Source organism: Muntiacus reevesi, chromosome 11, assembly GCF_963930625.1.
Source record: "Muntiacus reevesi chromosome 11, mMunRee1.1, whole genome shotgun sequence".
NCBI classification, from domain to species: domain Eukaryota; kingdom Metazoa; phylum Chordata; class Mammalia; order Artiodactyla; family Cervidae; genus Muntiacus; species Muntiacus reevesi.
Genome location: NC_089259.1, coordinates 31,066,081 through 31,083,045, shown reverse-complemented (window position 1 = coordinate 31,083,045; position 16,965 = coordinate 31,066,081).

Sequence of the window (16,965 nt, the reverse complement as noted above, 5' to 3'; positions counted from 1 at the left end):
TTGGTCCTGGCCCCAGTCCTGCTCCATCCCGGTGTTTCATAATCAGCACTCAGAAGTCTGCCGCCCGCACCTGCTCCCAGGGCAGCTCTGAATCAGGTTGAATTTACCACGTCCTCTGCCCCCTCTGGATGAGGGTGATGATCCTGAGCCCTTGACCACCCATGCTGCCTCTTCATCCTGTGTTCCATCAGTTCCAGGGCCTTCTTCCATGCTTCAGACCCCAAACAACCCCTTCCCCCATCCACGTGCTTTGCACCCAACTCCCTATTAGGAGATGATAAATCAGGCTATAGATAAATATTTATTGATCCAGACAGATGTTTGTGTCGGTGCTAAGTGATAAAAAGCAGATTGCAAGGGAGTGTGTATCTGTGTGCAATAAACCCAGGGGTGTGGTATGTATGTTCAGAGAGAGTCTTTCAGGAAACTCAGCCATATGTTATGAGTGACTGTCTCGGGGTGGGAGGTGGTGATATTCTGGAAGTCTTTTACTTTTCTTCTTTCTCTCTGTCATCTGATTATTCTACAGTAAAGAAGTATTGTGTTTTTAGTAAGAAAAACAACCCAAAGACATTATTTTTATAAATTAAAAATGTAAGGTATTTCCAAGAGTCCTGATTCTCTGATGCAAGGGTGAGGTCAGCTGTGAGCCCTGGCCCCAGAGCAGAGTCAAGCCAAGTCCCCAAGTGTGGGGCCCAAGCTCCCTAGGGCAGGGGAAGGTGTGCTTAAGACTGTGACTGTTAGCAGCTAGCTTGGTTTTTATCTAGCCCATCATCTGACAGCTGTGCAATCCTGGGCCAGCTGCTTAACCTCTCTGTGCCTTGTTTGATGAAAAAAATGGAATAAGATTATTTTATGGATAATCTCGGGAGTATTTTGAGAATTGAATGAATTGTTTATGTAACAAGTACTTTGTCTGGTGTCTGGTATGTAGTAAGTATGCAATCAATGTTAACTCCTACGGGGAGAAGGCAGACAGGATTGGGTGGGGTTGTGTGTCTCACCTGGCGCTCCAACACCATTTGGGTTCCTCCTTTTTATATCTCCAAAGTCCCGCCTAGCCTTTCTTTCTTTGTTTTTTTAAAAAAGAAATTTAGCTCATTTTTTGTTTTTTTGGCCAACTTGTGCCTGCATGCAGGCACAGGGATTGAACCCGTGCCCTCAGCAGTAGAAGCACAAAATCCTAACCATACAGGACTGCCAGGAAAGTCCCCCATCTAGCCTTTCAACTCCATCTCAAACTTCACATCCTTTACTTAAGATTTCCTTTTCTGAGCCTCTGACCTGGAGTGGCTCCACTTTCCCCTGCATCCGTCTGTCACTCTAAACCAGGTTCCCTGAACATGCCTCCCTTCTGCTGGTTAACTGGGCACTTGTTTCACTCCTTTTGGGAACCATATGCCAGGAAACTGTGCCATACCTTCCATGGATTATCTGAGTTGAATCGTACGTTTTGAAGACAATCAGTTTGCACTACAAAAATGCTACTTGGAATCTCCTGGCTGGGCACCTGTGAGATGCTGACCTTCACTGCTTCATGGCAACTGCCCTTCACTTGTTGCTTCACATCTGTGAGGAAGACTAATTGCACATTCAAAGCATGATCTTTGAGGAAAAAAAATATGACCTTTGGTTATGTGTAAAGACTCACTGTTTCAACAAGTTCCACCATTAAATTTGTTCTCTGCAAGGTCAGTTGTAAGTAAGAGTACAGGTTGTCTGAAGAAGCCAGCATCTGGCCACAAGCTCACAAATGACTGGGATGGTGTCTCGTTGCTGAGCAGTGATGGTTGCTGTTCTGGGCACATTTTAGCATGAGGAAGTGTGCTGATCAGTGTGAGGCTATATTGTTGGCCTGGAGTCAGCCACGTTATATTTGGAGAAGGAAAATGCTAAACTTGTTAGGGTTTTGTTTTAGACTTACCTCTACACATCTTGGCAAATAAACTGTAAATCATCTCCATCTAGACCATACTTGCTTCTCAAATGTTTTTGTCTTCTGTTTGCTGGGGAGCCACAGAATCTTAATTGGAGGACAGCATTGAAACCTGCCAGCAAGCTGGTTGGAATGCAAACTGGTGTGACCACTATGGAGGAACCTCAAAAAGCTAAAAATAGAACTATTGTATGATCCAGCAATCTCACTTCTGTGCATATATCCAGACAAAACTATGATTCGAAAAGATACATGCACCCCTGTGTCCGTAGCAGCAGTATTCTCAGTAACCAAGACATGGTAGCAACCTAAATGTCCATTGACAGATGAATGAAGAAAATGTGGAACATGTATAGAGTGGAATACTACTCAGCCATATAAAAAGAACAAAGTAATGCCATTTGCAGCAACATGGATGGACCTAGGGATTATCATACTAAGTGAAGTCAGAAAGAGAAAGACCATATGAAATCCCTTCTATGTGAAATCTAAAATGTGAAACAAATGAATATATCTACAAAACAGAAACAGATAGGTATAGAGAAGAGATTTGTACTTGCCAAGGGGGAGGGATGGATTGGGAGTTTGGGATTAGCAGATACAAGCTATTACAAGTAGGATGAGTAAACAACAAGGTCCTACTGTGGAGCACTATATCCTGAATATAGTGATACACCGTAATGGAAAAGAACATGAACAAGAAGGTATATACACATACAACTTCTCACTTTGCTGTACAGTAGAAGCCAATGCATTACTATAAATCAACTATACGTCAATAAAATAAAAAACCAAACAAAAACAAAACCTGCCAGTGAGAAGTAGTTGTCGAGGTGGGCACCTCTTCGCCTGAAGTCGTGTTAACGTCACACACTGATGTGAGGATGAGGGTTCAAGGCCACATACCGAGTGTGTTTCATCTGGGGTAACCAGTTCTCCCCACCTCCTCCTGCCCAAGGCCCATTGAAAGCTAAAACCCAACACAAGGGCTGTTGTTGCCCTGGGCATAGGCCAGGTGCTCAGCAAATGCTTATAGACTGGTGGCCTGTGACATTTATTTAGTGTCACTTTTGCAAAGGCAGCGAGTAGAGTATAGCATGAGGAGCCTACAGATTTAAGGGGATAAAGAATTTCTGAATTGGGCTAAAATGTTGGAGTCTGTAAAGTAGGCAAAGAAAATGAAGACATGAAGGGGAGTAGCACAGGGCTTTGGGGCGTCATGGCCCATTGGTCCCTGTGTTGAAGCCTGAGCCCCAATTCTCTGAATCACATCCAGGCAGCGGCATGCTAGGGTGATACAGAAGTGGTGGGAAGGGATCCGCCCTGACTTTGACCTGGGTCTTTGTTTTTCTGGAAGTATTTCACCTGGGCTCTTGGGACCCCTCTGCGCATGTGGGAGGAAGTAAAGCATGGATGAGTGGAAGGATGGATGGATGGATGCTTGCTTAGTTTGAAAGCAAATCTGGAAGACTATGTGGGTCAAATGGGAAAAGTTGTTAGAAATGAAGGTGGATTATTTACTGATTCAGAAGACATTTATTTTCCAGTTTGGATTGAAAAAATACGATAGAGATCATTCAAAGAGACAATGACTTCGTTTTGAATCTGGTCCAGAGTTGGCCTATAAAGAAGACTGAGCACCAAAAAATTGATGGTTTTGAACTATGGTGTTGGAGAAGACTCTTGAGAGTCCCTTGGACTGCAAGGAGATCCAACCAGTCCATCCTAAAGGAAATCAGTCCTGAATATTCATTGGAAGGACTGATGCTGAAGCTGAAGTTCCAATACTTTGGCCATCTGATGCGAAGAGCTGACTCCTTAGAAAAGACCTTGATGCTGGGAAAGAAGGAAGGCAGGAGGAGAAGGGAATGGCAGAGGACAAGATGGTTGGGTGGCATCACTGACTCAATGGACATGAGTTTGAGCAAGCTCCAGTAGATGGTGAAGGACCGGGAAGCCTGGCTTGCTGCAGTTCATGGGGTTACAAAGAGTTGGACACAACTGAGCTACTGAACAACAACAAAAGAACTATCACTGTTGCATGGGGGCTGAGGTGGGGGGAGTAATAGATTCATGCAGTTGTAAATGTCAGATATAAACACCCAATTCTAGGGCAAGGAGGAGAGGCGGTGTGTGGACTCTAGGTGGAACGATGGGGAAGCTCTAAACAAAGAGAGCCTCCCGGTCCCAGAGCCTCGGGGCCTCAAGTCCTCTGTCCTAATATCAGAACCGTGTTCAACAGCACCTGCCTGACAATTCTCTCTCTTTCGAAAAACCTGGAATTACAGAAAAACTGTGTGGCACTGTTGGTTTCCAGAGCCTGGCTGAGCCTGACTTCTTCTCCTGGTTTCAACTGACAGTTGAGTGGGAAATGGCTTTTACAGGGCTGTTATACTGCAATAATCTATAAGTCATTAACCGTAGCTATATTTAAGCCTGCCAGAATCAATCTCTAAGATCCCAGCAATTGTTATTGACATAAAGGCTAGTTCTGCAACAAATCCTTAAAAAGCAATGATTCTAGATCTGGGACTGGGGATTGGCACTGCTCTCACCCTCCAATTCTGCTTTGTTTCCTGGGGCTGGATGTAAACACCCCTTCCCCCCCAGCCCATCATATCCTTCTTAAAAGACTCTGCCATTGGAGGCTGTTACAAGCAAGCCTGTGGTAGATCTTAGATCTTTCGTATATACTTGGGCAGATACAAGATTAGAAACTGCTGACTACAGTAGAAGCTGAAGCCAATGTTTTCCAGTTAGATATTATGAATGATGCTGTGATATGCTAAACTGTGTCTCCCCCAGTTTCATGTATGGGAGTCCCAAACCCCAGTACCTCAAAATGTGTCTGTACTGGAAGATGCAGTTGCTAAAGAAAGGGTTAAGTTGAATGAGCCCACTGGGGTAGGACCCTAAGCCAAGATGACCCATGTCTTTGTAAGAAGAGGATGAGACACCGGGGGGCGGGTGTGTTTGTCACTGGAACTAATATCCAGGATAAAAAGCAGGTGTGAATAGTGCTCATTTCTGATCAGGATTGAAGTTTGGTTTTGTTTTTTTTTTCTGTATTTTATATAGAAAATATATTTCTACATCTTAAAATTTTACAAATAAATTGGTTTGGTAATAGTGGGAGAAGAGTTAAAACAAAAGGCAACAATAATGAAAACACGATGCCAGCCAGCCAGAACACCTCTGCTGGGTGTATGTGGGTACCCGGCTCCCATGCTGTTTTAATCCCAGATGGCAGGAGAGGAGCCTGGATGGCAAAGAGGGGGTGGGAGGCCTGGCTCCTGATATAGTAGCCGCCCCCCTCAGCCTCTCATCCCACTTGGTATGTTACGAGGATGGTTGTCCTCAGATCTTTACTTTTCCAGCTCCACGTTCCTGTCAGCAAAACATCTACCCTGCGAACCTTCAGGAACCTTGTCTACATTCCAGGTGCTACTGCTTCTTCTGAGCCACTGAATTCTTTTTATTTAATCAACTTTGTGAGTTATTCTTCTTTAGGTTGGCAGCTAGGAAACTCAGAACCAAATAAATGGTCCACCTTTAACTACTTTTTGTGATTTCAGCCTCATCTCACGATGTCCAGGCCTCATATGTTTGTCCTTCAATTTCCTCGTTAGTTTTTTTTTGGGGGGGATTTATTTGTTTGTTTGTTTCTGGTTGCACTGGCTCTTTGTTGCTGCGTGTGGTTTTTCTCTAGCTGCGGCTAGCAGGGACTACTCTTCGTTGTGGTGTGCGGGTTTCTCATTGTGGTAGCTTCTCTTGTTGCAGAGAATGGGCTCCAGGCACTCAGATTTCAGTAGTTGCGGCACGTGGACTCCGTAGTTGCAGCTCCTGGGTTCTAGAGCACGGGCTTAGTTGCTCCAAGGGCTTAGTTGCTCCAAGGCATGTGGAATCTTCTCGGATCAGGGAACAAACCAGTGTCCCTTGCATTGTAAAGCAGATTCCTAATCACTGAACCACCAGGGAAGCCTTCCTCATTAGTCTTTTTACCTTGTTTTGTGGAATATATGCTATGACATCCTTTAAACCTTCTTTGTAATCATATAATGTGTAAGTAAATTATTTGGCTACATGAATAGGACCTGCCTCAGTTTGCCTTCTGCCTCATTTCTGTATAACCTTTCCATACCTCTCTCCTATGCCTACACTGACATGGATGTGTACACATACACATTCTCCATGTACATCAGCTTTCTGGGTCTGTCCAGAGTTAACAGTGATATTTACCTGAATTCACCATACACCCTGGTATCTTTGCTTTTGGTACAACTTTGCCTACAGGTGGCTCTTTGCTCGAGCTTACTGATTCCTGCTCATCCTGAGTCTCCTCCTCAAGAAGGCTTCTTGCATCAGTTTCCCTTTTTCAGCTTCTCTGCTTAAGATGCTTCTCATAGAAACTTCTGGAAGTGTGTGCACACTGACTGCCATAGTCCACTTGCTTCTTCTGATATTCTTGACTAAACTGCAAATTCCTGAGCAGTTGAGACTTTTAATTTTTTGAACATTTTCATTAAGGGCAAGTAAAATGCTCCCTACTCTTGCCCACATTGGAACGAGTGACAAAATAGAAACCAGCAAGGACACCTCAGAGAATGGACCTTTGTTTGGGTGAATTAAGATAGTCTGTGTAGGTTTGGTGTAGTCATTCAGTCTTCCGTCAGTGTCAATCAATGACGCTAACTAAAAATCATTTGATTTCCCCTGGAGAGTAAGGTTTCACTCTATTAATAGCTGTCATAATAGATCACTTGGTTTAACACACTGACCTCATATTCAGTTTTGCAGAGAGATGGTTCAGGTTTTCAGATTCTAATAAGTCAACCTCTGTGCCTGTATATAATATATACATACATATATATATATGTATATATATAAACACAAGGCTTCCCTTGTGGCTCAGACGCTAAAGCATCTGCCTACACTGCGGGAGACCCTGGGTCAGGAAGATCCCCTGGAGAAGGAAATGGCAACCCACTCAGTACTCTTGCCTGGAAAATCCCATGGATGGAGGAGCGCAGTAGTCTACAGTCTATGGGGTCGCAAAGAGTCAGACACGACTGAGCGACTTCACTTCACTTCACATATATGTATGTTTAATTGAAGTATAGATGATTTACAATGCTGTGTTAGTTTCTGGTGTACAACAAAGTCATTCAGTTACACATACAACTTCCCTGTGCTATATAGTAGGACTTCATTGTTCACCTATGCACCAATGGATTTTTTGAAAATTGCCTTTATTTCTGTTTTTCCTCTTGCAGAAAGGAACTCTTGAGTAAACGGCATAGATAGATTATATTTGTTATTTATTTTTTTGGCCTCACCACGAGGCATGCAGTTTCCTTATTCCCCAACCAGGGACCCAACCTGTGGCCCCTGCAGGGGAAGCGCATTGTTAACCATTGGACCTCCAGGGAGTCCTACGCCAGTGTGTTTTTGGTTGTAGATTTCTATCTTTTCTATCTATACAGGACCCAGTGAATTTCCTTAGTGTTCACTGTGAAACTCCAGATATGTCTTCCAGCCTGCCCTTTCTCCAGCCTCCTCTGTTTATAGTAACATCCTCCTGGCCCTCCCCAGAAACTTGAAACCTTGACTCAAATCCCTGACGTTTTAACCTCCTCTCTTCCTCCTTCCAGACCAGGGCTAAACCCCAAGGGCCAGACCACTGCCCACGTCCCACACCTGCCATTCCTCTCTGTTCCCTCTGCTGTGTGACCAGTTTGAATCCTTGTAACCTGTGAGTAACTGTGAGAACTCACTCACTCACCCCTGACCCCTCCTCTCCAGTCCACCTCCCCTCCACAGGACACAAGTCCTCCCAAAGCACAAGTGCAAGTCATTTCAACCCTTCTCCAGGTCTCTGGCCACTTAGCTCGCTTGCACGTGTGGCTGGACCGACCGACTGCCTCCAGTGGGTCCTCGCCATCTATGCAGTGATCTCTGAATTTCTTAGCAAGACCTTAATGACCCAATGGAGATAAGTCCTAATCTCTTCCTCTGGCTTCTCCACAACTTCTTCCCATTTCTCCCCAGCTCTGCCGTTTCCAAAACGACATCTCTACCCTTGAAGGTTCAACTTGAAGGTTATCTCTTCCATGCTTCCACTCAAATGAATCTATACCCCCCTCTACAATGTTCCAGTGGAATTTAATTTATAACTGACTTCTCCCCTAGAACTACCTATCTTTCTTCTCCCCTACAACTAACCTTTCTTCCTTCACTTACAAGGTTTGAACTTGATAACACACCTGGGTTTCCCTCCCGAGATGCCGCTTGTGGGCAGGAAGGAACATGACTCTTGACTTGGCATCCTTCAGAACACCTTGCAAGTTATGTTTCCTTTTAGAAAGGTTGTTGAATATCATTAGTGCTTTGCAGTAACTAAGAAGACTTGATGATTGCTTATGAGTAGTGAGGGCTAGTGAACATGATGTGGGAATCACAAAGAGGGGGAAGAAAACAGACTTTCCACCCAGGATGACTCAGACTGGCAGCTAAGGCAATTAGGACATCTTCTGAGGTTTATTAAAATAAAAATCCTCTGTAACCCCAGGCAAGATATTTAACTTCCTTGAGCCTCCCATGCCTCATCTGTCAAATATCTTACCTTCAAGGGCTTTTCTAAGAAAAAATAAATTTTTTAAAACACCCAAATCTGTTAAGATCTTTTAGGTCTCCTGCATCGCAGGCAGATTCTTTACCGTCTGAGCCACCAGGGAAGCCCTTACATTTTACAGGAAAAGCCATTGCATCATAACCCCATATCAATGGGTTTGCAATGGGGTTAACTGGCAAAACTCCAGCTCTGATGGTCAAAGGGAGCATCTGGAAATGAAGGCACGTCCCTCAGGTACCTCACCTGGGAGCCAGTTACTTCCTGTTAAGGACCCCATGTCTTATTTAACTCGACCTCACGGAGTTGAAAATGGCCCCAGCAGCTCTAGCTGGTCACTGTGTAGCCTGCAGTGCACGAGAGAGCTGTAAACTTGTTTCAGGAGCAAATTAGGCACAATAATAACCCGAGCAGTAAAATGAAGCCTTGTTTAATAACTGAATTTGAAACATGCACTCTTCAGTTTTTGTGATGATACGAAAATACAGCACATGTGGATCTATTAATAAAAGAAGCACCTATCCCAGCTAGGGATTAACACATTCCCTATGAGTCCAATTGGACCAGCCTGTACCCTCAGCAATATCAACTACAGGGTTGATAAAACAAAACAAAACAAAACCTCCTCATTGCAACACCCAGGTCCATCCTGTACCCAATTTACTGCTTGTTTACATACTTACCATAACTTGAGTTCACATCACAGGTTTGGTTCAGGCATTTCCAAGTAATTCTTCTGCATTGTTTGTAAAATACTGACTTAAATCGGGATTCCTTCAGGTGGTAAAGAGAATAGAGCTGATAAATCGAGTGTCGTCTGGACATAGAGAGGGTGGAGAAGAGGCATAATTAACATTTCCTGAACACTGGCAAGGGTACAACCACTTTTTAAAAATTTATTTTTATTTTATGTTTTAAGTTTTCTTGAGTCAGCTGTGAGTATACACAGGGGAGGCAGGTTGAAGAGGGAGGGGACATATGTATACTTAGGGTACAATCATTTTTTTAAAGTTATTTGTTTTTGGTTGCGCTGAGTGTGGGCTTTCTCTAGTTGCAGAGATCTGGGGTTGCTCTTTAGTTGAGGTGTGTGGGCTTCTCATTGCACGGGCTTCTCTCGGTGCATAGCTTAGCTCTGACGTGCGTGGGCTTCACTAGTTGGGGCTCCCAGGCTCCAGAGAACAGCACAAGCCCAGTAATCTGGGTGCATAGGCTCAGTTGCCCCTTGGCTTGTGGGATCCTCCCGGACCAGGGATCAAACCAAAGTTCCTTGCCTTGCGAGGCAGATTCTTAACCACTGGACCACCAGGGAAGCCGGTACAACCACTTTGATGCACATTTTATATGAGGCAACTGGGGCTCAGAAACATGGTTACTGCCCTGCGTGAATGGGGGTCAGGAGTGCAGGTCCTGAGTGGTTCATTCCAGAACTCACATCCTTTGCGGCCCATCCCTGCTGCCTCCGCAGGCTTCAGGGCCCAGAGTGAGCAGACAACAAATGGCATCTAGTTATGGCCCGTGCTTCTCTTTCGGGAACGCATTTGGCAGCCAGGTAACTTCAGATCCACATGCTTTCCCTGCAGCAAGGTCAGACCGCGAGGCTAGCAGACAAGGGTCAGGAGAAGGTGACCAGGGCCGTGGGGCGGGGGCAGCACTGGAGCAGGCCGGAGCCCCAGGCCATGCGTGGCCAGGTTGCCCACCACCCGGACACCTTCACCCTTCCTACTCCCACTGCCTTCAGCTTCGTGGCCTTCATGGGGGATGGAAGCCTACTTTCCACCCACTCACCATGGTGCCTCGGAGCCCTCTGTCCTTAAGTGCTCCGTGGATCTCTCGGATGTGAGTTATTTCTCTGCTGTCATGAAATCCATTCAACAGGCTTAGTTAAATACCTAGCATGTGGAGGGGCCTGGGATTCAAGACAGATAAGAACGAGCTGCTGCCTTCTAGGGATCCCCTGTCTGGTGGGGGCCAGTGAAGTAGCTGCGGGAGGAAACAAAGGTGGAGGGGTACACAGGTCAGCACAGAGGCGGAGGTGAATAAGCGCCAGAAGGCTCCAGAGAGGGTGACATCGAGCTGCCTGTGAAAGGCAAGCTTCCCGGGGCAGAAGGGAAGGACACCACGGGTATCAGACAGCCCAGGCATTCGGGTGAGTGCAGGATGCTTTAGGAAAACTGGCTGGAGCCAGAAAATAATTTGACTTAAACGTGCAGACGGTAGGCACCTTGGAAGGTTTGTGAGCAGTGAAGGGATTCAGTCAGATTCATAGGAATTTTTAAAACCACTCACAAAATTGTGTGAAGACAGAAGGGGACTGAAGCCAGGAGACCAGTATTAGAAATACTTCTGTCACAGTACAGAAGGTGGTGGCAGTGACCTCAGCTTGCATAGTGGCACTTGGAAAGAAAGGCAGGGGACAGATGGCAGAAGTACTGGATGTGGTCTCAGAAGTGTGTGCACGTGGCAATTTTCACCATTGTCCTGGTTCACTGGAAAAACAGCTTTAGCATTAAAATATCACCCCAGGTAAATAACATAATTTCTTCATGTCCATCTGTAAAATGGACATAATTCCATGTACTGAATAAGATGTTATAAATGTTAAGGATAACAAGCATATCACATTGCAAATAATGAATTGTCAATACATGTTAGTTATTACCACCATCCTGTAATTCCTATCACTTGAAAATAAGGTTGATATCAATATACTGCCCTGTTCTCACAAGATAATTGAGCTAATATTCCAATGTAAGATAAAGCACTTCATTTTTCTGGGGTAGATTTTATTCTTGTGAGATGTGGGCACGTAGATGTGTGTATTTATCTCACTCTAGTGTCAAGATAGAAATAGATACCATCCTTCAGCAGAAAGCTAGCGTAAGTGAAGCATGTTTATAAAGATTTATGTATGGAGCTACATTAACTCTTGAGAACTGAGGTATTTATAGTCATTACTACACTTCATTCTGAGAACAAGGACAGATGAACATGTCAAAAGTGTTGACAATTATTGTGCTCTTCTAATTTGATTTCTTACATATTCTAATCATGTTCTTTTAATTAGTAACCACTCTCATTCCTTGGCTTCACACAAAGTGAGGCTGAACTCACTTCCTAACGCCAAACAGTTTGTAATTTTTATGTAAGATGACATGCTATTAAGTAAAAAGAATGACAATTGTTTTTTCACTAAGGACTTAATAATGATAAAGAGAACTTAAGCACATCACCAAGCAAGTATCTCATTTATAAAGAGTCTCACAAAATCACGGTGTTATCACTCTCAGATTCATCTGATTAAAAGTAAAGATGACACTAAAACTGCCTATATTTTAACTTTGGGAATTTATCCAAGATTTTGACCAGCAAGGGTAAAGAGGAACAACGTTGGCACATTTCAAAAACTTTGAAGAATGTAGCTGTGAGGATCTCATTAGGAATATACTTGAGAGCTTGTTCAGCTGTCCTAATAATAACACCGGGCAGCGTGCATTCAGCTCACTGGTGGTTACAGGACTGGCTGCACCACATGTTCAACACACATCATTTCATAGCACATGAATAACTGATCGCCTCACATCACCAGGATTCTCTTCAGCACGATGCTTTATCATCACCTCCAGTGCTCCCAAACTTAATTTTACTGCTTCAGCAAGATTTCAGTTCCTGGGGATAAGGGCACTGTATATCAGGTTGGACAAATATTTATAGGGGAAAAAAAAGGAAATGATGAAGTCTTGAGTAGTTCGTGTGCCTAATCTCCATGATCCCATTTTGTAGAACAATCAAGATTTTTTTTTCCTGGAGATGCATGCTGAAGTATCAAGAGTAGAGTGTCTGGGTGTCTGGAATTCACTTTCAGTGGTTGAATGGAAAAAAAGTCATGCGTGCTGAGAGACAGACAGATAGACAGAGACAGATAAAATGGGAGGGGGTTCAGAGAGGGAGAGAGAGACTGATAAAGACTGAAAAAAAAATGTGGCAGTGGCAGACAATTGGTGAATCTTTTACCCAGAACTAAAGCTAAAAAAAAAAAAAAAAAGTATGGGCTTCCCTGGTGGCTGCAGTGCAGGAGACCCGGGTTCGATCCCTGAGTTGGGAAGATCCCCTGGAGAAGGAAATGGTAACCCACTCCAGTATTCTTGCCTGGAGAATCCCATGGAGGGAGGAGCCTGGTAGGCTACAGTCCATGGGGTGGCAAAGAGTCGGACAGAACTGAGGGACTTCACTTTCACTTTCAAATCTAAAAAAAAAGGTATATGTGAAGAACTTTTTAAGATTTAGCAGTAGTTGAAGGACAAAAGAATTTGTCTGTGAATGCATTCAAAGTCCATAGATAAAACAAAGATGACTCCTTCAAAGCAAATTTTTTCTTTTTATTATGATAGCTTCATTATGTTGACATCATTATGTTAACTATGGTTCCTGTTTTTTTTTTTTTTTAATGATTAATAGACTTTATTCTTTAGCACAGTTTTAGATTCACATGATAATTGGGCAGATAGTACATAGAGGGCCGCAGATAGAGGGCCATACATCCACCACATGCACCCCTCCCCAACCAAGCCCCTCACATGGTTTCTGCTATTAATAACATCTTTTAGTATGGTTACAATGAATGAACCAATACTGAAACATTTTTATTAATTAAGGCCTGCGGTTTACAGGATATTTCATTTTTGTGTTATACATTGGGTTGCACATTCTATGGACTTTTGACATATATATATATATAATGATGTGTCTTATGATTATAATATACAGAGCAGTCTCACTACCCTAAAAATCCTGGATTCTGCCTATACATCCCATCCTCCTCCTAACCCCTGGCAACCACTAATCTTTTTTTACTGTCTCCATAGTTTTGCCTTTTCCAGAATGTCATATAGTTGGAATCACACAGTATATAGCCTGACTTCTCTCATTTAGCAATACTGTATATACTTCAGATTTGTCTACATCTTTTCATGGCTTGATATCTCATTTCTTTTTATCATTGAATAACATCCCATTGTCTGGATATACCAGTTTGTTTATCCATTAACCTACAGAAGGAAATCTTGGTTGCTTCCAGTGTTTGGTGAATGTTAACAAACGTGTGGATGCAGGTTCTCACGGGGACCTTTGTTTCAACTCATCTAGGTAAATACCAAGGGGCTCAAATGCTGGATTATGTGGTCAGACTCTGCTTAGCTTTGTGGAAAACTACCATGCTATTTTCCAAGATGGCTGCACCATTCTGCATTCCCACCAGCAGGGAACGACTGTTCCAGTTGCTCTGCATCCTTTCCAGGTTTGGTATTATTAGTTTTTTGGATTTTAGCCATTCTAGAAAGTATGTTGTAGTATTTCATTGTTTGACTTACAGATCTGTGACATGTAATGAATATTGCCCTCTCTATTTTGATGAGGAGTCTCTTCAGACCTTTTGCTCACTTTTACACTGGGCTCTTTGTTTTCTTACTGAGATTTGAATGACTTGTTTAAAAAAGTGGGTCATCTCATGAATAAATAAATAAGAGTGAGGGAAGAGACTGGGCGACCATGGCAGAAACTACATTCCCCTTTTCCCTCACTATCAGAGCCCTAACACTGGTGCAGACAAGATCCATGGCTTATGTTACTTTTAGATTCTTTGGCATCTAAGGGTGGTCAGTGTGACACATGTCTGGCCAATCAGAAGCAGGCAGAAGGTGGTGGTTGGGACCTCCCAGAAAGACAGTTAAGGGGAAGATTCAGTTGGCAGTCATCTCTTTGCCCTTGTGTCCTTTACCCACCCCCCTACCATTTTCCAGAGTAGGAGAAAACGTCCAGAGGGGAGCAGGCATATGTGAGACAGAGACAGAGTCACGTGTCAAGGACAGCAGAGACAACAGGGAGGAGGCTGACACCCACTGACCCCCTGGAGCTGAGGCAGAAGCCCCAGGCTGACTCCAGACTTCCTACTGTGTGGTTAAGAAACACCCCCTCTCCCTGCTCCCTCTTATACACTTGACTCAAGTTTCTGTTACAGGCAACCAATTGACTCCAGATTTGGCAACATTTTTCAAGCTCTGTTAAGTGTGAGGCATTAGCCCTTTAATGAAGATGCTCTGAGCAATTTTATCTGAAGGACTGGTTCACAGAAGTAGTATATTTGAAGAAAATTTTCAACATTGTGGACACAGTACTAGGGTAGGGTTATATTTACTGGATGTTCCAGCACTGCTCTAGACATTATGCAGTGAGGAAACAGACGTAGAAAGTAAGTGCCTTACCCTCATGGGATTTACCATCTAATTTGAGATCAGACCAACTTCTAGGAGACAACCCTGCACACATCAGGATAATACAATTAAGAGCTAATAGAAGGTGTAAATTAAGTGTAGCAGCACTTTATATACGGTGGTGGGGGGGCGGTCACTGAAGCCAGGAGGAACAAGGCAAATGGGATTAGCAGCCCTGAAAACACACTCTGGGTAATCTATGCCTTCATGTTTTTTAATTCTAAATCAATGACCTAAATATAGACATGGAAGCTACTCCCCTGGGTAAGTGAAGACAGAATGAAGAAAAAACGTTTTAACTTGAATGCCAGTTCAGCTTTGAATTGAGCAGAAATTTATCACTCGGGTATTAATACTTCAAATACAGAGCACTGTGATAATTCACTAATATCCTGTCTCCCTTATGAATGGCCAGTATATTTCATGTTGCCATGATATGGAAACTAAATATATGTCACCTTAAAATAGAGCTTCAAAAACACTTCCTTTGGAAGTAATGTAGGTTAATAGATTACACATAAAGAGGGGTGCATGCTTTTTCTTCTGCATTTCCAGTGCTGCAAACATTGCTAAAATTGTTATCAACTACTATGCATTTTTCCTAGTTTGTAGTTGCTGTTACCAGCAGGATAAGATGTGGGTAGTTATCACATGTCTGTAAAGACAACCTGAGTTAGTTTTTCTAGAACTCTTTATTGGGATTTGAACTTAGGATTTAGTGTTCTTATTGGTAAATCAAAAGAATAAAGCTGTTGTTCAGTCACCAGGTCATGTCTGGCTCTTTGCAACCCCATGGGCTATAGCACGCCAGGCCTCCCTGCTGCTGCTGCTGCTAAGTCACTTCAGTCATGTTCGACTCTGTGCAACCCCATAGATGGCAGCCCACCAGGCTCCTCTGTCCCTGGGATTCTCCAGGCAAGAATACTGGAGTGGGTTGCCATTTCCTTCTCCTAGGCCTCCCTGTCCCCTACCATCTCCTGGATTTTGCCCAAGTTCATATCCATTGCACTGGTGCTGCCATCCAACTATCTCATCCTCTGTCGCCCTATTCTCCTTCTGCCTTCAATCTTCCCCAGCATCAGGGTCTTTTCCAATGAGTCAGCTCTTTGCATCAGGTGGCCAAAGTATTGGAGCTTCAGGTTCAGCTTCAGTTCCCCTTAACAATGAGTATTCAGGGTGGATTTCCTTTAAGATTGACTGGTTTGATCTTACTGTCCAGGGACTCTCAAGAGCCTTCTCCAGCACCACAGTTCAAAAGCATCAATTCTTTGGCGCTCTGCCTTCTTTACGGTCCAACTCTCACAACTGTATGTGACTACTGGGAAGACCATAGCCTTGACTATAGGGACCTTTGTAGGCAAAGTGATGTCTTTGCTTTTTAACACACTGCCTAGGTTTGTCATAGCTTTCCTGCCAAGAAGCAATCGTCTTCTAATTTCATGGCTGCAGCCACCATCCGCAGTGATTGTAGAGCCCAAGCAGAGGAAATCTGTCACTGCTTCCACCTTTCCTCTTCTATTTGCCATGAAATGATGGGGCCAGATGCCATGATCTTAGATTTTTTAATATTTAGTTTTAAGCCTGCTTTTTCACTCTTCTTCACCCTCATCAAGAGGTTCTTTAGTTCCTTTCATTTTCTGCCATTAGAGTGGTATCATTCGTGTATCTGAAGTTGTTGCTGTCTCTCCCTGCAAGCTTGATTCCATCTTGTAACTCATCCAGCCCTGCATTTCTCATGATGTGCTCTGCGCATAAGTTAAATAAACAGGGTGACGATAAACAGTCTTATCATACTCCTTTCTGAATCTGAATCAGTCAGTTGCACCATATAAGGTTTTAACTATTGCTTCTTGACCGGCATACAGGTTTCTTAGGAGGCAGGTAAGGTGGTCTGTTATTCCCATCTCTTTAAGAGTTTTCCACTGTTTGTTATGATTCACACATCCTTCAGGACCTCGGAGAACATAATTGGCTTCTCTCTCTCTCTCTCTTTGTCTTTTTGTCTTCCTTTCCTCCCTTTTCCTCCACCCCTTCTTTTCTTTCCTTAAGTTTACCCCTAAGTTATCAAGTCCCACTGTCAGGGGGCTTGGCTGAGTAGTTTCAGGCGTACCCTGCGTTTAATAGATATTGTGGAT